The 25,826-nt window shown below is 43.8% G+C and overlaps 1 protein-coding gene across 2 annotated transcripts in view; it reads right to left on the reverse strand.

Annotated features, from left to right (window-relative positions):
* Positions 1 to 25,826, reverse strand: part of DOCK10 (dedicator of cytokinesis 10) — a 115,093-nt gene that overhangs the window by 88,207 nt on the left and 1,060 nt on the right. The gene's annotated exons all lie outside the window — the stretch shown is intronic.

A 25,826-nucleotide genomic window follows, 5' to 3' on the forward strand; every position in this document is an offset into this window, starting at 1 on the left:
ACGAGACTTTTCTGCTTCCCCCTGGAAATCCCTGCATGGGCGCAGCGAGCGCGGCTGCATCTCCTTCAGCCTCACGCCTCCCTCTTCAGCAAGAGGAGCAGCCCAGGAAAGGAGCCCCGCTCCTGAGAGAGGCCACAGTCCTCCCAACAGCCGCGAGGTCCTCTCTCAAAGACAAAAATGAAACCCAAGAAAGCCCTAAAGAGGAACACAGCGGCTGTATCAACATCACCCTTCCCACAACACTGATTCTCTGGCCCTCCATGCTGCAAAGCAAAGAGCATATTCCTGTAGAAACGTTTTCTGAGAATGTCAACTAATGTAGGTAGAGCTCACATTACCAAAGCAACCAGAAAACCTTCAGTGAAGCACTGAAGCACTTAGATATCTACATTGATTTTTTTTTTCCATTGATGCAGTGACAAATGTCATTTTTTCTTCCACAATACTTCAGGAAAAGCCTGCAAATAAGGCAGGATCATATTACAATAAACCTCACATACCAGAGATTCAAACAGTAAACTTTGCTCTTCTATATCGCTACTACAGAGATAATTAAGTCTATTCACTGCTAATATCAATCACAGTATAACAAACAGGAGGCCTCTCTTTACCCTTTATTGTATGTTAAAACATTAAAAATTCTGCATGTTCTTCCAATAGAGACAGCAACTCTATCCTTTGTAGATCTCATACTTCCATTTGGCAGCTGTATTAGTTAGTGGTTACGTCCAAAGACACAGAATGACCATTCAGTTTTCTTGTCCTGAGCAGTCACAAGCAGCAAGGGTGGGATCTGGATATTTCTCCCTAAGAGCACTAGCAAAAATGCGTAAATCAGTAGGGCTGTTTTAAAGCTTTAACAACCGTAGGGCTGCTTCTCATCAATTTAACTTGTCTGTTCTTTTTGGAAATGGACCAACTCAGTGGTCACTGTGCCAAGATTGCATTGTGCTGGCTTAGACTTTCATAATCCTTTTCATATTCCCTATCTCAAGTGAGTAGTGAATTACATTTAGTGGTACTGAACAGGCTTGTGAACTCATGGTAAAGACGTCCTCGCCAACTCCTCACCTGTTATAACAACCACAGCAGTATCACTTGGTTTATAATCCAAGAGTTTTGTTGAGCACACGGCCACTTTCTGAAAAGTCTAGGGATCTCTAATGAGCACCCAAGCCAACACCACCAAGGGACAAGCACATTTCACATTGGTCAAACAGCCCAGAACTCGCTCAGTGATATATTGTTCAACCAGCACTGAGAAGAAATCCCACTTCTTTGGATGAGATCTAAACTCTGATCTTATAGACCAGATAAAATAAGTATTATTTTCCCAGCAATAATGATCAAAAAATCCACATAAGTGATTTCTCAGAACCAGATATGGTGCATGGCTTGTCTCTGGCTACAAAAGCACACTGTGTTGATGCACTAGTAACCATCTTCTCTTCTTAATTACAGGATAAGGTTACTTGTATATTATCCTCCTGAAGTCATATATCTGTTAACTAAAGAGGCTAAAGGAAGAAATGACGCAAATGAGGCCAATAGTCTCTGGACAGTCATTACAAGCACTTCCTCATTCTAAAAATAAATTTGAACAAATGCTATTATTTTCTAATGCCCCAATGGAATGGCAGATGAGTTTCCTCCCTCCACAAAGCACTAAATTTTGAGTATTAAGAATTTATTGAAAACTTTTAAGATACATATCTTCTTCTAAAACCCTCATACAAGAAAGAAGAAAATTGACACACCTGAACAAGAAATAAACAATTTAAGCAGCTGGGCTCTAGCTGAAGTAAAATCCCTTTAGGGCATGAGAATCCACAGACTGGTCATGAAGAAGACAAAAGAATTGTGATGGTCAGATTGTTCTAGATCAGGCAAGACTCCCATTTCATATTTTATCCGAACTGTCTAAAAGATGCCTGTCTAAAAAGATGACAATTCATTCCAGTGTGCATCTGGAATATTGACCTGGACACTCTTACACGAGGCATGGCCACTTACTGAACCAACCATGCCTCCCTTGCAAGTTCTTCATTTTTATGGACCTCCCAAAGACACTACTAACAAGCCCAATCCCACTATAACTCGCAAGAGCAAATTAAATTACTTTCTGGGGTGATATTCATATAAATTGCTCTCCAGACTTCTCATTTTTACTTTCCTTGCCCCATTTAAGTACTGCATCTGGCATAGTACTTGATTTTATATTTTTATATTGTTAATATACGCAGTTAATTTTATTCCACCAGGGTGGGCCAGTTTATACTATTTCTTTGCCAAGCCTCTCGGAGTTGAGACACCACGTATTTTGGAGAAAGTGTAGCACTAGACCAAGTTTTGACTGCTTTCATAAGGCTAAAAGACCATATACATTTTATGGAGTCACCCGGACTCTTGCATTCTGTAGGGCTAATGACCATATCCAGTTACCATTATATGGTCCATCAGCTGGGTCCAGGAGGTGATTTCCACAGGAAGGGCACTTGGGGCCTCCATTCCTCCTCGTGAGCCAGGTTGAATGTTGAGGTCAAGGTTGACGGTCGTCAACCAGCAGCAGAGGCAGTGCTGTGCAGTGGGGATTGCGTTTCCCCAACCCACCCACAAGCAATGGAGTTGGGAGGAAGAGATGAGGTCCCGTCCACCCAAAGTGCTCCCTCGCCCAAGTTCCCTCTAGCAAACCCTCTCTCTGCTCCCAACACTCCACTTGCTGCAGGCTTACTGAACATTTAAGTAAAGCAATTTTTGCATTTCAAGCACAGGGGAAGAAATTCAGTGTCCGCCAAAGCCACCCAGGGAAAGGGCAGGGAAGCACAGACAGAAAACAGTGAGACATTCCCTTCTTTTATTCTAAATCTCATCATTTTTTACGATGGCTTGGCCTTGCATGCAGCTATTTCCAGTTAACAAATGTCTCTGGTCATGTTACAAAAGATACATTTGGCTCAACATTTTATCTACAGTCAACATCTTTATTAAAATTAGAAAATTATAGGTACAAGGAAAATAGTGACACCCTCTCCCCCCCAACTCCTGAAATGTTCACTTGTCTGGTCCAGAGTGTTTAATTTGTAATGTCTGTCGCTAAATCTCAGGGAACTGCACTTGGAGGAAATCCAGCGAGCCTCTCAGAGCTGCACAACATAACTGATATTCTCTTCAGTGCTAGTGGTGAAGCCAACATGTCAATAAATTTCATTAGCGGAATTGCTTGTTCCCACAAGAGTCTGGTACAGAAAAAAGTTCCGAATAATTACGAAGATTCAAACCCCAAAGTTCTTAGTGATTTAGAAATCAGTTTCCTAAATATTATAGTAGTTACGAGCTTAACTAGCACAAAGCCAGTCAAACCTATGGTAAATCCTGCAGGGACCAAGGCAAGTAAGACAACATGTCCTTTTGTTGCAGTCTCTGTATTCAAAGAAAATTCTGGTTGATGCCAAGGAGGGATTTGCTTGACTAAATGAGACTTATCCTCTACAAATGCAGCTTTGAATGGGATGAATTCTAATTACTTACATTGGAAATCATCATTGTTTTGTGGATCAAAATCAAGGCTCTACTGTGCATACTTTCCAGCTTTAAAAGCTACCGTAAGACAATTCCGAGTAATAAATATTTGGAAAAGCTCTTTCATCTCAAAGAGCTACACTCAGGCCATTTTCATTTGAATGTCCACTGCCAGCTGCAGCTTCCCAAGGCTTCAGTGCTCTCCAGAGCAGCATTTCAACAAGCCAACGAACAAGCCGCTCAGGTTAACACTACTCAAACCAGTGGCCCACTCTTGGGAAATTGCGAGCAGTCTACTCTTTGTATTACTTTTTATTTCTTCATTAATTTCGACAACTTATAATTAGTCATTGTTTTCGTTGTGAATTCTGAAAGCACTTAGTCACATAGTCTACTAAGTCTTTTTCATACCTAAAACATGCGACCCACGCAGAAGTGCCAGTTCAGCAAGGCATCCCTGCTGGGGAGGAAGGAGGAGATGCCTAAGGCTGCACTTGACTTGAGATTGTTTCTCAAGTTCTCGCACCGGAGCACAGATACACACCTGATGTTGCGTGCCCGATGCAGCGCTTTCGGCATCCAGGCCATGCACCAGCGTGGCCGCCTGCAATGACTAGTGCTTCACATCAGAGCTATTAGACAGAACTACCAATGCAGCCAGTCTGCAGAATATTCAAGGTAACAAGCAAATAAATTACTTGGGCATCCTTCATCTTTGCCCCCTCCCCAGTATATGGATATCTGGAAAACCTTTTTAGGGAGGAGATTAAGATTCATGTAATGGCAAAATTACTAGAATTAGTACCACCATGCTATGGGCGACATGACCTCTAAAGGAGCTGCAAGCGTTTTAATTAAATTTCAATTTCAATTTCACATATTAGCTTTTTAAAAAGTCAAAATGACAGTTTCTAAATAATAATTACTTCTAAAGCCTAGACTAAATATTTGCCCATAGGTCACTTTAGAGGGAAAACAAGAAGAGTCTTGTAAAAATCTCAATTGCGCAGACCTCGAACCTAGCACCATTCAGCCACATTATTCCTCCCACCTGGCCTCAGCCAGAAAAAGGCAGCGAATCTGTCCCTAAAGAAATGAGCAGGAGCCAAAGCTGCCACCGCTTGTTTCCAGCCCGCCCCTGGGCTGCTGCGTCGTTGCGCTGGGGGGACACGAGGGGTAGCTCATGCTGCCAAGGGGAAGGAACCGTCCTTGCTGCGCCCCAGGAGGGGACACTCAAATTAGTCCCCATAAAACATGACACAAACCCTGCTCCCAAGCCACATAAGCTTTTCCTAGTGCGATCCCAGCTGGGCAGGTGTCCGTCCTGAGAGGGAACAACGCCGGCCCCTACGTCCCCAGCAGCACCCAGCCTTGAGCCCACGCAGGGAACACTTCTGGCCAAGTGCAACTTATTCAGTAATATATACAAATTCACCGTAGTCCATGGAAAATCTGTGTGGAGAATCTCAGCAGAAAGCTTATGAAAAATTGGTTCAAAACAAAGCTTTGGTTAACAGTTAGCTGAACCAAAAACCACCGCAAGTATTTTCAATGTCTGAAACATATATTCCCATTATTTGCATTTAAGCAGAATACACAAAGAAAATTACAAAGTAGACATGTGAATCGGCCTAAAGTTTCAGAGCCCTACATTAAAAGCATAAGTTCACACAATAATGACAGAGAAGGATACTGTGACTGGGAGCAATCTGGGTCTGAATAATTTCCTTTTAGCCAGCCAAGGAATAGGGTTTCCTTTCCCTCATCCCAGCTGCAATTCAACCTAATGCCTATTCCCACCAACCTTTCCCTAACGTAACAAATTAACAGACAAGGCAGGGAAAGCACTCAGCCTCCCTAGAAATTACGATTCCCTTAGACTGGGCAACCTGCTCCATCTGAGTCCTTAAGGGAGGTTGGCTCCTGTAGATTCAGCAAATAAGTGGTGAAGCCCCCTTTCAAATTCTTAAAAGTGCTTAGAGCACAAGCAACTAACATCATACTTGTACGAGCTCTATGAAACTTCTCACAAGTATCATCTGGTTTCTAGAGAGCACTTTGTAAAAAGTCACCTTATTTACCAGTCACCTGCTTAACTTCACTCTCTGAACCCTTCCTTTTTCCTACTTATGCTATGGTCAGTTAACTCTTCATTAGTTACAGATTTTTTTCATGCTAAATATTTGAGTAAATGATTGTGTCTCTATAGGTATTGCCATCGAGGATTTATCCACAAAAACAAGCCCCAGCCACGCAAGCTCAGCACAGAAGGGGCAGAAATCGGCAGGGGAAGGTTGCCCTGGACGCTCAGCGCAGGCCCCTCGGCCTGCAGGGGCCGGTCACGGCAGCGCGGTGCAGCACGAGGCACCAGCGGGGGATCAAGAGGCCATCACCCATTTCTGAGCAAAGATGACAGAGCGATTACAACTGCGTGCCTACACTTCAAATCTAAGATGAACTTTGATGTCTCCTAGAAATCACAACGCTTTAAGCTTCAGATTCCTTGGCGTCACTGAACTCAGTAAAACAGGGTGTTATCTGCGGATACAAAGAGGAAGGAGCACACACACACTTTTTCCTTTACAGGCAGACTCATTCATTGTTATTTCTCAGGCTTTGTTTTATACTTCATACTTCACTAAAAGGCAAAAATCAACTCTATTCACATAGAGCCACAATTTGTACAATTACGACCCAAATCTCTTCTCGATAGGATTGAAAGGGAGAGTCATGTCCTCCTCCCAACACTGCCATGCACTGCCTGGGTTAGGCACTTTCAGCAGCGCAAACAGCATTCATTCCTGGGACTCAAAACGCTACAGCTTAAAACATTAGAAATTCATTTAGATGATAAAAGGCTAAGATGAGCTACCATGCTCGTAGCTTGCATAATACAACCATAACCATGAGGAACTAGAGGAACCAGGAACCACTGTAATGAATCTGTGACCAAATGTTACAACTGCAAATATTCTCCTTATTTAAGAGAGCTAAGAAGAATAAAGTTATTCGTTGTCTTACCACTGAATCTTAGTGCAGAACAGCAGGAAAAAAAAATTACCCACAAACACAGGACTACAGAAGAAAACTGAACATCTCTTTTCATAAAGAAAGGGATACACCATCTCCAAGCCATTCTCAGAGAAGCAAGTGAGCGTTTGATAGCTGAAGTAATGTCACTCTCCAGAAAATATACCGAAAGTCGAAAGCCAGTTCTTGCTTAGGTCACGTGCTCATCAGAAAGCTCTAAGCACCTTACCAAAAATTTTTCTAGGGTTTCAATTTTAGAGTCAAGAAAGCTTAGCCACAAAGCAGCTGTATGAACCGCCTGGTGACACACAACTGGGTTTTAAGAGGGGCAATCCTGTCCCATTGCCATCAATGGCCAAGCTAAGAGAAATGGAGAATTTTACTCCTAGGTTTCTGCCAAAGGCTCTGAGCCTTCTCCATACACACTGTCTTCTTTATTGCACTGCAGAAGAGTGGTTTTCTCGTCCCAATGCCCTGAAGGCACAAACTGCATACAGCAAACTGCAAGAGCTCACTTCATGCAGAATTGCTGGCTCCCATGGAGGAGAAAGCCTGGGTCATCAGGCATGAGAAGGACCATCACACAGGGCACCTCGTGGTCCATGTCTGATCTACAGTTTGACAGTGCGGAAGAGCTTTCCCAACACAATAAGCTCCTGGAAGATCCTGAACTCTCCAAGCTTTAGCCTTGTTTGCTTTCAGTCTTCCCTGGTGTGCAACACCTCATCACACAGCCTGACAACTTTCAGTCATTGACACATACACATGAAGAAATCGATCCTGCTCTCCGATACACACAGTGGCCTGAAGAGCATCCTAAGAACTCTGTCACAGAGATGGAAAAAGGCAGGGGGGCCATACTCACGCAGCTCAGCCTGTGAATTTCTCCTCGATTCACTCGCTTAATGGTCCTTTTCTTCCTCCTCAGCTCACTGGGCTCCCTTTTGAAAACTTTCCCTCGAAAGCTCATCGTATCCGTAGGAGTTCAAGCAGCAAACAAATCACTTTAAGAACACCGTTCTAACTTCTTTGCTTCAGCAGCTTCAGCAAAACAAATGAAAGCTACAGATACTCTTCAAGGGGAAGTAGGGCTAAACCTTACATGCTGCAGCCACAGAAACTGAACAGAAAGGGAAAGAAAAGCAGCAACAACTCATTTCTGCCCATGAATTGTATTTTGCTAATAAGGTGGCAGTGTCTTATTAAACCCCGGATACACCCGCCCCCTCGACGCTGATGCAAACCAAAGTCGGAAGCGGTAGAAGAAAGCCGCCAAGCGGACATCTCCTGTCTCAAACACCAGGACCTCCCCGCTTGCTTCTCAGCACCTTTCTCAATTTGAGAGCCAAACGGCTGCATCTTATTTCACAGGCACCCCAGAGAAAGGTGCTCCCAGCTCTCCCACGCACCAGGGCTCAGCAGCAGCCTGGGAAAGCGGCGCTCGGTGGCCCCGAGGCCTCTGCCCTGGCTCCCAGGTGGCGGTTCCCCTTTCAGGGCTGTGGGGACATCGCAAGGGGAAGCGCCCGCAGAGCCCGAGCGCCGCAGACAGCCACAGGAAGGGGAGGAAGAACAGAGACGTGTATGTGCTGCTCTGCAAAATACAGCTCTGACCTATAGAAACCTGCTGTCATAATCATCCTCTAATTTAGTACTTCCTGCTGATATAATAAATCTGCTTTCTGTAAGACTTTGTACCAAACAACTTTGTCCAAATAAATTGTTCAAAGACGAGTAATGAATTTGGAACATAATTTTCACCCCCCTCCTGCTCCCCTGTTCACTACATGTCTTGCAGCTATGTCTGTAGCCTCCATTTCAGCTTTGGGATGTTCCTATATTCCCCTTTTATAGCAGTGTAACTCCAGAGCAACCTCATTATGCTCAAAAAGGACTGGGAGGACTTGGAATTTTCCTGTACTGCCAGAATTGCAAATGAGCTGAATTTGATCTATTTTCTCCACCTAACTCAAGAACATCCCAAACACAAAAGCTGAGAGATTATTTTTCTGTTGTGCATGCTGCTGGCCTCCAGAAATAACAGCAGGCAGGAGGCACCTGCAACCTGCCAACTTGGAAAAAATCACATTTGCCAGCTCTGCTATCTTCTCAAGTTAGAATAAAGCTCCCAGCCAGCTTGCACGGTAAGTTACCCAAACTTCAGCTTAATGCAGGCTGGCAGCCTCCAGCATCAGCTCCAAGTCTGCAGAGCAGCCCAGGGGATCCTTTAGGGGCACAGGGACAAGTGCCAGCCCATGGTGACACACAAGCACCCACACTCCTGCCATTTCCACATGCCTGTGTTGGAGCCACCACAGCAACGGGAGTAGCAAAATGGGCAATCAAACCTTCCTGCATTGAGGTAGGAAACTCCTGGCTAAACACCAGATGGGCACTAAGGTCCTTTTAAGCTGAACAGAGCCCCTGGGCTGGCACCAGCCCTTTCCCCTGGCCTCTGCTCCCGCCGAGGTGTCGTTTTGCTGGAGCAGCACAGCTGCCTTGCCCTGGGCACAGAGTCCTTTGCAGCACGCATTGTTTTTTTTTTTTTTTTTTTTTTTTTTTTTTTTTTTTTTAATATCTGCATGACTGAAACAATTGACTGCTTTTCCGTTTTATGATCCTCAATATTTTGCAAGTTGAAATATAAGCATCTTTTTCATAACTTTTTCAAGCTAAGTATTCTGTATGAGATCTGCAGCTTTACTCAGAGCCTTTCTTTTCTCTCTTATTTTTCCTTCTTTCCAAAAAAGAATTCCGAATTCCCTGCGCCCTTTCAGGCATTTTTCAGCATTAGTAACATTTGATCCAAAGTAACAAACCTCTGCAGAATTTCCACATGATTGTTCCATATGCAGGATTTCCATGCCAGGAAACCAGCCACACTGAGCACAGCATACATGACCTGAGCACTACAAAATAACACATCAGTTTAAGTTTGCTTCTATCTTCCACAGCTAAAAATACAATAAGGCAAAACTGGAAAGCAAGCGGTATTTAGTTGCCAGCTTCATGGTTTGGAATAAAAACAGTCCATTGGTATCTTCATAATTTAGCTTTGTCTTTGAGAAGATCACGCCTGTTAAACTGAATTTTACCAGCCTGTTGTGGTTGCCTGAGATAAGTTTTCGCTGCACTCCTACTTAGCAGTGGAAAGGATCCGTGTCTGGCACTAGAAGACAGAAAAGACAACGGACACCCTTTGCCAAGATATGCAGACATTTCAAGTGGCTACCAATATAGAACCACAACATTAACCAAGCTGGATTCATCCTTGTTTTCTCTCCAACCACCACACTATCCGTGTCGAGCCCCCAGCGCCTCTCGCATAATGCAGCAAATGCGGCTGCCAAGACAAAAGGTCCTTGCCAGAAGTTAAATTTAATGCTGGATCCATCGGTCCTGCTGACTTGACTTTGAGCGGATATCAATTCCGAGCGGCTCTGCAGAGTATCGACTCCCCTCTGTAACTCTGACAGGCAGAGCAATCCTCAGCTTTCCTCAGTCTCATGCAATATTGCCCGAGCACTGGACAAGAGGCAACATTTTAGTGAGTGAACCTAGAAAAGGCTGTTCCTTAGACTCCCCCCAAAAAGTAGCATAATGCTACACTTCCCGCAAGAGAATATGGACTGTGGGGCACAGGTTTCTCATACACTCGACAGCTCCAGTCTGTGTAAGATCTGGAAGAACTACTCCACAGTTCAACTCTGGCAACCATTTAAAAGCCCAAAGGCACATTCCAGCTCCAGGAGAAGGCTCCACAGCAAGGAAGCATTTCCCAGCGTTGCCACTGGGTCCTCCAGGAGCCCTGGCCACAGAGAGGGAGGCCACCACTGCTCCCTGGAGCACAAATGACCTTCTGGGAACGTCCAGCTTACACAAAAGGTCAACTTGCATTCAGACTTCCAGTTCATCCTTATTCCATTTGTTCCACTGAGATCTTTTCACCAATAGATTTTCATTTCTAACATTATTAAATTTCACTTATTCATATCTCTCATAGTCTGTTTTTACCAGTTCCAAGCAAAAGGCACCAAGCATTATATTTTTATGAGTATTACGGCATTAAAAGACTGAAGCAACATAATAAATAAGCTATGGTGTTAACACAGACATGTAAATAGAACTAATATGAAGTAGCTGCAAATAGAGATCCCACTTTCTTCCACCTGCTTTGAACACACGTCTTCTACCCTTGTGATGGGGAAGAGGTATCAGCCACAGGAAACCCACCCAGCCTGGGCTGGTGTGAGAACTGCTGCACCTGACTCATACGGTCAAATTAAGGATGTTGAAACAGTGACATTCATGTAATGCATACAGTGATCAATTCAGTGTTTAATTTCTCTTTGCTCAGCTGCCTGTGATGAGCATTTTCTTCTTTTCACGGAATTTTGAAGAAATGTATCTAGATAGAAGTAATAATATTTGATATCACTGATTTTTTTCAGAACTAGTTATATATATTACCTTTAGCAACCACAATTCAGTAGAGGCCATGAGTTCTTTAGTAATTCTATTCTTCTCTTCCCGGTTTCTTCTAGGGTTTCTGTCCAACTTAATTTGTTTCTCTCAAATCTATGCACTGTGACATGGTTCGACAACTTCAGTTTGAATCTATGACACACAGTGACATAAATGTACTGATGGACAAAACTAGTCCACAACTACTCTGGTTTTTTAATCAATTGGAAATTAATTTCACTAATGCTTTTTTTAGCAACCCTACAAAAATTAAATCACCAAAGCATATACCTTCAGGTAAAGAACACTCCAAAAGAGCCCAAATGCTTGAGTTGCTATATAACAATTACCGGATTAACCATTCCGCCCTCCTAAAAATTATAAACTCTACCCACTAGAAGGGATCAGAATGAAGCTTCAGTTAGCCATGCTGGCATTTTTTTTTTAAGTGTATAGCAGGAAAAACAAACAGAACTACAACACCAAAACCCACAGGCAAAGTAAAACTCATAGCAAGTTACAGGAGCATGAACACTTCTTTGTCTTCAGCCCAGTATCCGTGTCCAGGAGGAGCAATGACACTGCAAACGCAGCACGAGTCAAAGAGCAAACAGTCTTGATTTATGTCTGTGCCCATATAAATAATGCGCATCCATGGCCATTACTCACAAATTCCTCTCTGAGGTTTTTGTCACTATTACAATTAGATGTCTAAGAGGTGAACAAGAAAAGAGTCAAACGAGAAAAGCAACTCTAGAAGAATGATAATAGAGGGGCTCTGGATCAGTTGATTGGTCTATTGAAATGTTAGCAATAATTACTGCAAACAATTAACACTACATCAGCTATTAAAGCTGCTACACCAACCTAAATGACTGTCTTGCTCGTTTTCTGTTCTTTTATTCTGTTAAAAACAAGGCATCCATCTTACGAGAACATTATTTTCCTTAGGGCAAATATTTCTAAAGTGGTAGATCCAAAGGCCTTTTGTTAAACAGCTTTTAAAAAGGCAGTTTGATTAACAAATAAGGAAACTCTTTTGCTGGAACAAACTGCACAAAAGATTTCAACTGTGCTGTGTATTATATCTATCCTGCTGAAGTGCGGAGATACACCCGGATTTTGAACAGGAGAGACTTTATGAGCCTGAAAATATAAAGAAGGACTTTCCTTACCAAGGAAGTACAGTCCCCAAATGCATTAGTTAAGCTAAATAGCAAAAGAGACACTTCTCATAACAAAATTTGCCCCTTTTTAAACTTAGACCCTTGCAATGATGGTGACACTATTGCGCATGTGGCCTCTGCAGTGCAGACCAGTACCAAGAAACCCGGCTGACACCCGGCAGCTTCACCGTGAGGGGATGCCCGAGGCTCCGGCCGGCCTCCGCGCGCAGCCTGCGGCGTGGCCAGCGGGTCACAGGCGCTGGCACAAGCACAGCAACAGAGTTGTTAAAGGAAAACCAAAGTATGGCCAAAGGGTGCCAAACATCCAACTCCCTGGAGCCGACAGGGAAACGACTCTGCAGCACGTCCTGCCGTTAGCGCGGGTCCGACAGGCGACTCGGTTTGGATACCAGAATAGAAGCGAAGAACATGGTACCCTGGAGGGGGTCACAGAGGGCTCCCTGTCCTTATCCTTCCCCACATGCTCCATGTTGCCTTCCACCATCTCTATCCCATATGAACTCAGGGCACTGGGATTAAAGCCTGGAGGTCCAACTGCTGCACCTTGGCTATGGAGGGCAATAGCGAGGAGGGGAACACAGTTACACCCAACACCACATGAGCGTTACCATGAACATGGAGGTGAAAAGCAGTGTCACGCAGGCTTTGTGCTGCTTCCTCGCACACGCGCCATCCTCTCCATCACGCTTGGGCAGCGCTGCTGGAAGTAGGTTATGCAGCTGGACAAAGCGAGCCCCATCGGATAGAATTTGTCATCCCATCATCGGCTTGTCAGGGCGCTTGCTAAGAAATCAATTGTAATCAGTGAAACACGCTCCACATGATCAGATCCAAACACCACAAGTCTGCCAACAGGATTGAGAGCGCCAAACTGAGGTGCCTGTGACGGTGCACCACATACTGCTCTTACCTGCACCTTCCATGAGCCAGAAATAGTATTTTTTCTTAGCAGGTTTGTGAATGCATGTGAAAACTGTCCTTGTCAAGAGCTCCACGTTGGACAGCTAAAGCAGATCAAAAGCAGCCAGGATTTTTTGCTAGCACCTACCAGAGAATGCAGAAGTCTCTAGCTATCTTGTCCCAATCCCTTCATCATCAGTGATTCCAAAACACAATGAGACACCATCTTTTGAAATTAAATGTTCAGTACTGGCCCATGCCTTGAAATTGCCCCCTTTTGAAGGAAAAATATAAAAGCAAAATAATTCAGCAAAATAATTCAGCAAGAGAAGAAAAGCAATTTATGAAGTTATAAAAAAATACAAGCAACCTTTCTCAAAAATCAGTCTAGTACTGAATCAGCTGGATGTGAGCAACGTTGGTGTTTTGAGATATACGACTCCACTTCTGGCCTAACAACTTAAGCTGAAGCATCAGATCCAGTATATAAACAGCCTCTGCTGAGCCATAAACCAGCTGATACTTGTATTCTGCCTGCAGATCCGTAAAGCCAGCCCTGCACAGGCAGAGGGCCAAGAACTTGTCACAGTAACTAACGACAGGGATGCCCAAGGTGAGCTCTCCGAAGCAGATGGCAACATCCCTCCATAAATACCTGTGGACAGAAGTCTCGTGGACTTGCCAGGGCTCTGCTGACCGACCTTTCCAGAGAGCAGCCCCTGATGCCAGTGGCTCTGGCAGCTTCCATCCATTTCTTTCTTTCTTGTCTGACAGCACCGTGATCTTGGCTGTGCTCTGCTCCGTGCCTTGACCTTCATGCCAAGCCTCAGACACTGGTGCATCTCACCAGAACAAACTGGCAGGGAGTGTTTGGTGGTTTTGCAGGGTGTAGAAGGCAGCATCAGCCTCTCATCGAGTGGGTGGTGTCACAAGCTTAGAGCAGGTTGCACGGCCAGGACTGGCACCCCCCGTCAACAAGACCAGTTGGAAGTGGGAAGTGCCCTGGAGGGGCTGCAGGAAAACGGCTGTTGGGAGGGTGTTCGGGCACTTGGAGTCCGATCTCCCATAGGGTGCTCAAGGCCTCCCACAGCACACACTTCACCACCAAAAGCAGCAGCCCCCACCCTTCCACAGATGCAGGAACACTGCTAAATACACCTGCGTTTCCCCTTCCACCTCGCCTCAAGCATGTTTGCCCCAGTAACCCCCCGAGCAAACAGCCACAACTCCTGCAGCAGCTCAGCAGCTTTCCCAGGTGGAAGTTCACCTGCTCCAAGCAAGAACGCACCATGTCCATGCAAACCCAACGGCATCCGGCGGAGCCCCCACGGCGTAACCAGAACAGAACCAGTGCCATGGACCTCGCGCGCCTCCTTGGCGGCTGCACGGGGATGAGGAAGAGGAGGAGCTGGGTCCTGGCGTTGCCAGCTGGTCTTTGCACACACCAGAGCCCTCCTGCCCTGCGGGCTCACACGCAGCCCAGCCCAGCGCAGCAGCCCTGGGCTTTGGCTCCAGGCATCTTGGCACTGACTAGATGGACATGGGGCTACCTGTCCTCTCTTTAGCAAAGGAAATGCTGCTTCTTACACCCGGAATCAGCTCCAAGACTAAACTTTCCATTTGCAGCGTAGCCCTGCTAATGTGCACAAAAGCAAAAAATGCAATTACTTTAATTTTTTCTTTATTTGGATCCTTTGGGAAATTCAAGCAAACATTACCCTTTTGTTTTCATCTACTTGGAGTGGAGTCAGCTCTTGATAACAAAACATATATAGTGCTGAAGGACCATAAAGGGCCATTAAATAATTTAATCATCTAAATTTACCATCTCTAGACATGCTGCTGCTTTTGTTTGGCTTCTAATACATGCTTTCTCAATTGTAATTCTAATATGTGCTATTGATGTCTATGCTAAGTTGCAGAAAGGATTTTTCTTTTTCATTTATTACCAAGAAAAGCTCAGCTTAGACACAACATCTGGTTTACAAAGAGAATCCACATTTTCCAGCTGGAATGACTGAAGCAAAAGGAGGTCAGGCAACTCACTCAATGCCAAAAAGAGTATCTGCAATACCATAATATTGATATATATAATATCCTGGGAACCTCTTCATTACTTTTAACTACTAAAATGAACTCCCTCTGTATGTATGCAAGCTGACTGTACAACCTTTATTATATTTGATATCACAAACTTGTAACATAGATTATCAGAGTTATAAACTCCTTTAAACTCTCCTCTAGTGCCCATGAATATCTTAAGCCATCACAAAAGTGACTGCATACAGTAATTCATCACTTGGATCCTATAATGGAAAACTACATAATGGGATTCGGGGTGACAGAGAAAGCCTAGAAAATTCAAAAACAGATGGGAAAGAGTATCTTCCTAGCTTATCAAAGGAATGAAATATAAAATCCTGCTAATCAGATTTACATTAATCTAGTTTGGTATGTGGAAAGAGAAAGACAATCTGCATCCTTTTGACCTTCCTTTTCTCTTACCTGATCTCTTGGAATGCAGAAAGGAAAAATAGAGCAGACAAATGGACAGTGCCAAGACCTGCTATGGTGTTTCTCACTCTGACATAACTTCCTGTTCATCAGAAGAGCTGTTTCACGTTTCCACACTCTGCTTCCAATTTCCTTTCGCTCATAAAATAAACTAGAAAAGCAAGGACCAACTCATTCTGTTGCTGATTAAAAGCCCAAACACTCCGAGTCTATAGCTCATTACAGCATTATTCTTAATACATTTGTAATAACCTAGATTAGCAAATGCCTCTTAGGATTTAGCTAGGAACTGAAAATTCACCTGAGGGGAAAAAAGTAAAAACTGCTAATCCCAATTGCTACTCATAACAACTGCGCAATCTTCAATATTACCAAAATAAGAAGATAAAATTTGAGGAAAAAGAGAACAGGTAGTGGTTAGGATTCCAAAATGGGTCCAACATTTCATGGGAGCCTTGTAAAGCAGGAGTTTGTGTGAAATGGTCAACAAACCTAAATATAGCTCCATTCTTGGCAAAAGGAAATTTTGCATAACCTTGTTCTGCACTGACTGCCCCATAGCGAGGAATATCCGACCAACTGCCGAGAGTCCTTCTACGCCAACAAGCTACGATGCATCGGCCAACTCCCAGGCCCCTACACGTGGACAGTAAATTACAACAAATGCAAAATAAATCATGCTGGCGGAGGCGATTAATTTCACCTACTTGCATATCTAAGAAGAAAGGACAGCAGGCACAATACTATTATCTCAGCAGGAAAGTATTCCTGAGCATTCACCAAGATACTACAGGCTAAATCCCAGTTTATACAGGAACAGTCATACCAAGTAAGGGGAAGTTTATTTGATCCAGACTTTTGCACCTGTAAGGTCTGTGTCCTGTGCACTTGTATTTCCTGAAGAACGGTATTTCTCCTAATCAGTTCCAAACACACTTACTGAAGTTCTTGGCCAAAGATGGTATCTTTGTATTTAATAGCTCTCAGAGATTTTTCTTGCATGAATTCTCTCAGGTATTCTCTGCAGATATTTCAGATGGAGGGGAAGAAAATAAAAAATGGCAAGGAAATTCAGTTTAATTATTCATTTTGAGGAAAAATTCCTTTTTCAAACCTGTCATCCACCAGTTTCATCTGAGGGTCTCCATTCCTTTTGTCAGAAGAGAATGAAAGCAAAGCTGTGCCTGTGACTACTCTGGGTATCTCCTCATAATATATATTTTTTTCAGGCCCTATCTTGGTCTACATAGCCACAGAGCAATTCTCACACTTTAATCACCCTCCTCACCTTTCTCTGTAATTTTGCCAGTTCCATTTTGTCTGTTTCGAATCACACATGGTATTAAAACCCTCTCAGGAAGACTGCTACCCAAGGAAAGGTCAGAGCAATGTTTTTCTGAATGGGCTGAAACAGGAGCAGAACTTGTCCATTCTAAACAGGGTATAGCCACCCTGCAAGGCAGAGCACTGAAACAGCACTTCCTCTTCCTCACTTCCTTGAGCAGGATTTTTGAGAGGGATGGTGGTGAGAATTCCTTCTCCTGTGTTTCACCCTGCTCCCACACCCTGGGGAGCAGGGAGCCCCTGGACATTTAGTTATAAGCTTCACTAAAGGGGACCTGGTCATTAATAACCTGAGCCCACTCCAAGTTCGCTGGATTTTTATCTTGGAAATTTTAGAGTCCCAGAAATTCACATTCTTTTGCTATAGAAATAGCTGGAACATCATGAGCCTTAATTCTGCCCACCATCACTTGAGCCGGATACAAGAGAATTGTTCAGAAGATCAGAAGCTAAGAGGTTAAGTTCTGATTTTCTACAAATGCACCCTACAGCCAGGCATAAACCAGTGCCAGAAAAAGATGTGGATGGGAAGTAAAGCAGGGTTTGCTGCAGTTCTCTACTCAGTTCCTTGTTCTGTTTGAAAGACTGCAGACATGGTCTGACTCTAGGAACAAATCTTTTGTGAAAATATTTCCAAGAAATCCAGTTGCCTTTTGAATGCACTTTACAAAGAGAAGTGCTCAATCACCAATTTTTGGATGCTTTTTACAGGCTCATGTAACTCAAAATTGCCTTGGATTTTCTTTTAAAGAGGAAAGTTGGCGAGCACTCGGTATGCAAAAAGATTTTGGCAGCTTAAAAATATTGCATAAAGAGACTTCTCTAAGGTGGTACCAACTTAGGTCAACTCATCTCCAACATTTCACATGGCACATTTACGCATTTTGTGGATTGCCTTTTTATATAGTGAAAAGGCTTCAGAATTACATTTTATGAAGCAATATTGGAATGTCATGCAGATTCAGAAAGGCCAGGCTAAAACACAGTGGTACAACACCAACCTCACGAGACCTGCTTCATCTTTTAGATAAAAATTTGAATTAAGCACATGCTGTTGTTTCTACTATTTCTAAAGAGCTCTTCAACTCGAACAGTGCTGATGGGTTTTCTTGACACTTCCACGCGTTCTGGGACACTGCTCTGCGCTTGCACAGCCGCTTGAGGAATGAGCACTCAACCTGTCAAAGCTGCCTCGCTCAGCATTTCAAAACAAAAGTATTTTAGCCCACTGTAGCAGATGCACAAACACTGTGGTCACAACTCCTCTAACTGATGCCTTTGGCAAACAGCTGGCAGGAACAAAACTACATGATAGAAGGGGCTAATTGTGATCAAGAACCACCAGATATCTCATTGCTCATATAACTTGTGACCAATATTATAAGATGTGTTTTAGAAAAATCTGCACATAATACCTACACTAAAGAGTGTTCTACAGCATTTACCAGGCTGGAGGTACAGATTGATCTCCTTATATTTACACTTATGTGCTGCCTTCAAGCACATCCCCTTCAAGACCAAGTTACAAAGTCCACATTTAACACTACAAAGCACAGGCACCTAGCAATGGCCTTGACTTCTCTAACAGATCAGTTAAAAGAGAAAATAAAGCCTTTAAACCTTGCTGTTGGGTTAAGAAAATTGGCCATTCCTGACTACACAATCTTTCATGCAACTCCAATCCCATTCTTTACACTCAAGCATCAAAGTATCCAACAGTGATAAAAAACAGGCCCAAGTGCAGGCTCCGTTCCTCCCAAGAAAGTGTCCTCCTCTGCAGTCCCACTAAGAACAGACCTGCTATGGAGAAAGCTGTATTACACATTTGCACATAATTTACTAGCGTGAAGAGCCATCTCAAAAGGAGATTAGAGCACCCGGTTCCAGGAATTTACATTGCAGTAGTTAATCATTTCACTGTGGCATCTATCCTCCAGAAGATCTAATTTTAGCAATTAAGTTACAACCTGTTGATAACATCAAGGTAACACTAAACCATCACTGAAAAGCCAAAGAAAATTATGAGTGATTGATGACATTTTTTCACTCCCAACATACTAGTTTCATCGCTAACAGCCAGCTGATCTAACTAGGCCACCCATGTTTTCCACTCTCCCTAACTTTAGGTTTTCTTTCTCCCATTTTTATGTTCTTTTTCCTTTTGAGAGAGAAAGCTCAAGCAGCACAGAATTTGATTTCTAAGCTGTTTTACTGCATTTAGTCAAAAGTTTCTTCTGCTGAATTTACCCCTCTATTAACCAAGAACTGAAACTGGTTGTCTTGTCTTCAAGCAATATCAGTACTAATGAAAAGAAAATGAGCACAGCAGTTGACAGATAAGAAGTGACGAAAAGCAAGCACTAAAAACATGAAGTGTTTGGTTCAGTTGGTTCCATAAGCTATATTCGGAGTGATCCCTGAGGCACAAAGCAAGTCTGACAAAATGTTACAATAGCTTTTTTTTTTTTTTTAAACCAAAAACCACGCACACAAAATCTATTATGTTTTAAGCTAACCACAAATTGGCAATAATTATTAACAGACTGCAATTTTAAGGGCAACATATTACACTCATTCTTTCTGTTTTGATGGAGCATCACATTTTGTCCTAAACAGGCACAAAGTTAACATGGAGAGAACATTTTTCCATTTTTTAAGATTGTGTACTTTTGTACATGTGTACAAAATGTTCACTGGTTATAATTTATTTATATTTATTTATAATTTATTTGCATAGGTTGCCAAATCTAAGCTAAGAGACCCAGCAGAGCTGAATAAATGGTGCCGCAGGCCAGTGGGGGATTCAACATGGAGCTTCTCTCTGCTTGGAGATGCATGTATATATGCACAACTGCTGCATCCAGCCCAGGGGATCATGGCCCACTCTCTAAGCTGCCCTAGATGGGCCTGCACTTGGAACAGTGCCCACAGATGATGGTGGGCTCTTGTCACCCACAAATCCCTGAGGTGGTGAACAGCAACATGCTTTAAGCTGAAGGAGAGTTCTTCCTTGACTTCAGTCATTAATGGAAGCTGGAAGCCTTCATTGTTCAAGAAAGCAATCCAAACCCTAGAGCAGTGAAAGGAGCTCCCACGCTTCCAGGAGGTGCTGTGACCTGAGACCAATCTCGTTTCAGCCCCGTGCCAACGGCAGTCACCCACAGCCATGACTAAGCCTTTCCTCACGCATCTCACACAGGAAACTCAGTCGAGAAGTCTGACTCCTGAGAGGTTTTAGCAACCAGGTGGCAACTCTCCAGGGATCCAAGGCAAAAGATATAGTCACCAACACTAACCACACTGAGTTTCACAGGGCCTGGAGCACCTGTGCTATGTTTCACAGCACCAGAGGAGATTCAGGATAGATATGAGGAAAAGTTTCCACACAGAAAGAGTGGTGAAGAATTGGAACAGTCTGCCCAAGGAAGTGGAGTCACCATCCCCAGCAGTGTTCAAGAAACATGCAGATGAGGCGTTTAGGGACATGGTGGTGATGGTTGGACTTGAAGGTTTTTCCCAACTATAATGATTTTGTGATTCACACCATGGACGTGCCCACAGCACCTAGTTCTGCACTCCCTGCTGGGCCCGGCAGCCAGGCAGGCTCCCCGTGCGGTGAGGCTAGAGGGCTGTTACCCAGCAGATCCGGCTGAGCAAGGCCTGAGGCCTTCGTCGTGTCACCACTGCTGCTCAGAGCTGCAGAGAAGGAGCAACCAAGACTTCCTGAGTCGTTACAACCATGTCACCCCAGAACAGAGGGGAGCACGAAACACGGAGGGAAAGGCTGTTCGGACTATGGCTGTCAGCAGAGCAGCTGTGCGGATGCCAACTTTGCTGCCCTGCACGAGCGAGAGGACAGTGGGTGGACAGACCCCAGAGCAGGGTGGAGTGTCCTAAGCAAGGGGCATGAGGGGGCAATAACAGGTTGGGGAGACTAGTACCCCTGCAAAACAAAATTAAAGCTCTTGATAAGAGCAAGGAGGGAGGGAAAAAGTATCAATGAGAGTATCTTGATGTGCCAACAGAGCAGTGGTGGGCAGCCTCTAAAAAGCCAGGCTTACAAAAGCCTAACAGCAGCGTGCCAACTCCTTTGGGGATGAGAAGAAACAGTATTTTCCACTTGGCTTCTCCCTTTCTCATCAATGAGCTCTTCTTTCCTCACCCACCGTCTCTGTGCGCTGGCTCCCTCTCCCAGCAGCTTTTATTTTGGCAGCATTTCTGGCTGCCCAGGTGGCTCTCTCAGAGGACCCAGACCCCTTTTACTGCACCCCATCTCGCCCCGTTATTTTGTGGCAGAGCCCAGGCAGCTCAGGGGACACTGCTCACTTACATCCAGACCCGGGCAAGGTATCGCACTGAGCTCTTGGTCTCAGCTCCTCTTTCTTCCTTTGCAAGATGAAAGCACTTGGCTAAAATGACCAAGGGCAATGTATAAAGCCAACATTTACTGCAGCCTATGAGAACCAGATCCAGACAGAAGCACTAACAGGACATTGCAGCCCATACTGCAACAGATCGAATGTGTGTGTACCTAGATTTTGTTAAAAATGAGCTTGTTATGCTGCAGATGGGAAAGCCTTAAAATCTTGAAGGTTCTTTTTGCTTCTTTTCCTTCCCTTTTGGCCTTAATCAAGTTACTTGAGCTTTCTGCAGGTTCATTTTCTCCTCTCTCAAGCACTTTGAACACACGTGCTAGGTAGGATTACCCTTGAGTACAGAAAACCGCATTAGTGTTCACGAAGTGCTGCCAAAGGCTGCTGCTTCCAGAGACTTTTTCCATTCCTTGAGTTTATACCCTACTTCTCCACATTTGCATTGCTTACAAATAAAAAGCTTGCTTCTTTAAAAAACAAAACAAAAACCTCTTCTATACAAAGATGTTTTCATCTTTTTTACTGTTTTGAGTCCACGCTCTTCATAACCTGTCATAAGAATTCAGTTGACAGATTCCTAATCATTTCATTCTACATTTCAGGCATACTATATCTGTTGCTGCAATATTAACGAGAGGATAAAAAACACAACACCCCTTTCTGATGGGAGATCTGAACAGTGCTGGGATCACATGGAGCTGATTTACTCAATGGAAAAAGAAAGGCTGGTTTTATGCTATCTCCTTTTGGAGAACAGCTATACTTTAACACGAGTATGAAAATGGATTCCTATCTCATGCTCATTCTTCCTTATATTTTATCAGTCAACAACAAGAGCCATATCCGCCATCAAAACTGGCAAACACCAAACCCAAACAGCTTTCAGTATAGCAGGACAAATGCTGCTCTGAAACCGCGAGGCAGATTCTGTGTCTTCTACACCCCTGTGCTGAGGGAGGCCCTGAGACTCAGAGAGGTGCTGCGGAGCATGTCCACTGAAGGGACAAGGCTGACGAGGAATACGAAATCATCACAGCCCTGATGAACTTCACATGCAAGAAGTCCCAAGGACAAGAACCCTGGAGAATCGCTGGAAGACTCGCTTTCTGAATGAGATCAGCATTTTGTGCTCTGTTTCTATTCAAATCTAGGCCCATTTCTCCTCCTCCCTCTCCTCCTCTTAAGGGATCAGACTAATGGAAGGCCTTTCTCTTCAGAGTTAAAACTAGTATTGGCTTCCAAAAGCTGCTGTTAGCCCTCCATAGACGACCACATATACTTTTTTAAAAATCATTAAGTTATGAGTGGGAGATCTTGAAGTGACTTGCAGATTTGCTATCTGTTCATGGTGCTTAAGATGCATATCATGCAAATTTTAATTAGCTAAATGCATACAGATGAGGAAATGAATGCACTGAAAGTTAATTAAACTAGAAATATAAAACTAATACACATGGGGCAACAAAACTTAAGAACACAATTCTGGATGCAAATATCAGCACTACAGATGAGACACTTGCTGGGGTAGATTCTCAGTCATACTTTTCTCTCTTCTAATGATTCTATAGAACTAAAGTTCTATTTAGCAAAGTGACACGAGCAGCAGCTCTGATAGATTTGCTGGCATACAAGCACAGCTGGGATACTGTCCTGTATCCATGCAAAAGGAGAGGTTATTGCACTTCTGTAACTGGAAAGTAGAGAGGAGGTTATCTCTACAAACTGTCTCTTTTCAGAGATGAAAAATACAACACAGTAGGACTGTCATCTTGCTCTCATTGTGATCAAATTAGACAGTAACATTTCAGTTGAAGTTATGACATTTTGTTCAAGATTTAAAACATTTTGCCCTGTGTCATGTAGCAGAAAGCAAATGGAAAAAAGAAAGAATCACATCCTAAACAACTACCTTGCTTTACTCTCATCTTCCACACCATCTCTGCTGCCAAAGGTCTTCATTAAACACTTGAAAAGAAGTTGAGCCTTATCTATGTTCCAAATGCAAAGTGCATGCCTAAACATTAGCACTTCCACTCCAAACACCAAATTATGCAGCTCTAAGTACCAACTTTTTCATTGCGCATCATCTCCTTTTTCTTACCAAGAGAAAAACAGGTATAGTCATTTGTATTCGCCTACACTGGTTTTTAAATCTGACCTCCCCATATCATAGGCTTATTTTGAGAACTAACTCTTGAATACATGTTCTTGGAGGTACAGAAAAGGATAAGGTGTCTAGTTAAGTCTAGCAGAGTCACTGAATTTAATGATGACTCAACTTGTACACCCGGTTAGCAGACACAAGGATATTCATTTTGCATGTCCCTGGCAGCTCCCAAGAGTGCAAGGCTAAAGAAAAGATGACCTACTCTTTGGTAAATACTTCCTAGATTTGTCATCTTTTACATCACTTCTCCAAACTCTGGAGCCACTCAAAAAAAAAAAAATTAACAGTCCATCTTGACCAGGGATAAAAAGCAGAACTTTACGCTCCACGATGTGATTATTAGGTGGTTGTAAGGCAAAGGCTGCAAACTCTGTGCTTGGGGTTTTTCCCTGCCTTTCCCCATGGTGTTCCTGCACACTCTGCCTCGGAGAGCCACCACTCGGAGCCAGGACCTGCATCGCGCCGCGAGCTGCGTGCCCCTCGCAACGAGACACGTGCTGCTCCTGCTGTCACGGCCAGGCAAAAACAAGAGAGCTGCCAGGATCCAAGATGAGCACATCATGCCCAGCAGTGAAACACAGCCTCGGTTCACGCAGCATAGGAGAGGCAAATAAACCCAGGCCTGTCCATGTATTTCACATATCCTGCATTTTGGGACTGTCACTGTCCTTCTTCTTTGGGCATCCCAATCACTCACTACTACTGGGCACAAAAACTTAGTACCCTAATTGGGGTCATTTTAATGCCCGAATGCAATACAGTGAGAAATGACTCTTTTGCTCACCTGCATAACTGTCTCTACCATATTATCCAGGCACAAACCTGATGGTCTGTAACAAAGCAAGGAAAGAAGTGAAATGCATGTGTATTTTTAGGACCATAATACATGTTTTATTAAGGCTCAGGAGCCTCCTGTCTTATCATGCTGCTCTTTCAAGTAAAATATGAAAGTCTACCAAAAACAGCATCATCTATTTCTGCCAGTAAAGCTCTCTGAAGGGCTGCTCTCTTTTGTACTTGCCAGTGCACCACATCATTGCTAAGCCCAACTGCAAAGCTTGATAGCAATTTGTTTCAGGTACAGTTACAATTAACTGCTTCTAGTCTACTTGTAAATGGAACAGCACAGTAATGATGCACATGCAGAAGAAAAAGGCAAATAAAAACAATTTTGAGTGTTCTGTTGCACAGCAGCTTGCCTAGCTAGTTCTGCTGAAGCTTCTGCCTGTGCCTAAAGCACCTCATGATGGGGCTGTACTCTCCTTCTCTCCAAGGAAAACGGCAGGGAGATGATGCCAATGATCTCCTGGAAGAACACAGCCTTTTGACAGGATTAAAACCACAGCTTTGACCTTTGCTTAGAGAAGACATAAAGCCCCTGTTTCTTAGCAGCGCTACTCCACTGGGTGGAGGGATTCACGGCCAGGAGGAAATCCTCAAGGGCCCAGCCCCAGGAGGAGGTACCAGACTGCTGTCCTGCTGCTGCTCATCCCCTTGGGCATCTCCCGTTCCCCAGGGCCATGGGCAGCTCCCCTAGTTCCTCCCATGCTGCAGGACACAGACCTCTGCTGGGCACCGAGACCCTCACATGGGTGTTACTGCACCAAGAACCATGGATCAGGCTGCTGGTAACATCTGTGTAGGGGGCTTCAGAACATCATCACACTATAAGGACTGTACTTTCCTTCCAAGCAACATAGCAAGTTTCACAGGTGATCCTCTGACATACTGCACTTTCCACCAGACCCTTCTCACCTCATTACGTTCTAAAGCACCAGCAGCAGGAATAGAGTTATAAAAGCCTTTGAGATAATTTATTTAACCATTAAATGAGAGAAAAAAAAAAGTTTTATGCATGCTAGAATTTAAAGCAAAAAAGGTTTAATCACCAGCTTTGCCAGGATGAAATCCAACCCCTTCCTGCCTGCGAGCAGCAGCCACAAGCCACGCGCTGGATGAGCCCCTTGGCTGGTCGTGAGGAGCTCGGCGAGGACAGGACCCAGCCACCCCAGTTGCCATGACTGCAACACACACCTCTATGGGCAGTAATGCTCTATTCAAACCTCTGCCGGATCTCATGACAGCTATCGAATTGTCTAACGTTACCAACTCCTCCTTAGATAGAAGTTACTGCACTAGGTAACTACTACTACGACAGTGACAGGTCAGGGGTTGCACTTTGCACCTAGCTTTTTATAGGAAATGCGTGTTGTAAGTCTCCCTATCACTCAAATCATATACGTGGTTGCTCTGATGTAAACTAGCAGAAATAGTTCGTAGTAGCTTGAAAATATTTTAATTAAGAGCAACAAGGTATCAAATCATTGCCTC

The sequence above is a fragment of the Tinamus guttatus genome, unplaced genomic scaffold (genome assembly GCF_059628265.1).
Source record: "Tinamus guttatus ecotype Peru unplaced genomic scaffold, ASM5962826v1 Tinamus_guttatus_pri_ptg000311l, whole genome shotgun sequence".
NCBI lineage: Eukaryota > Metazoa > Chordata > Aves > Tinamiformes > Tinamidae > Tinamus > Tinamus guttatus.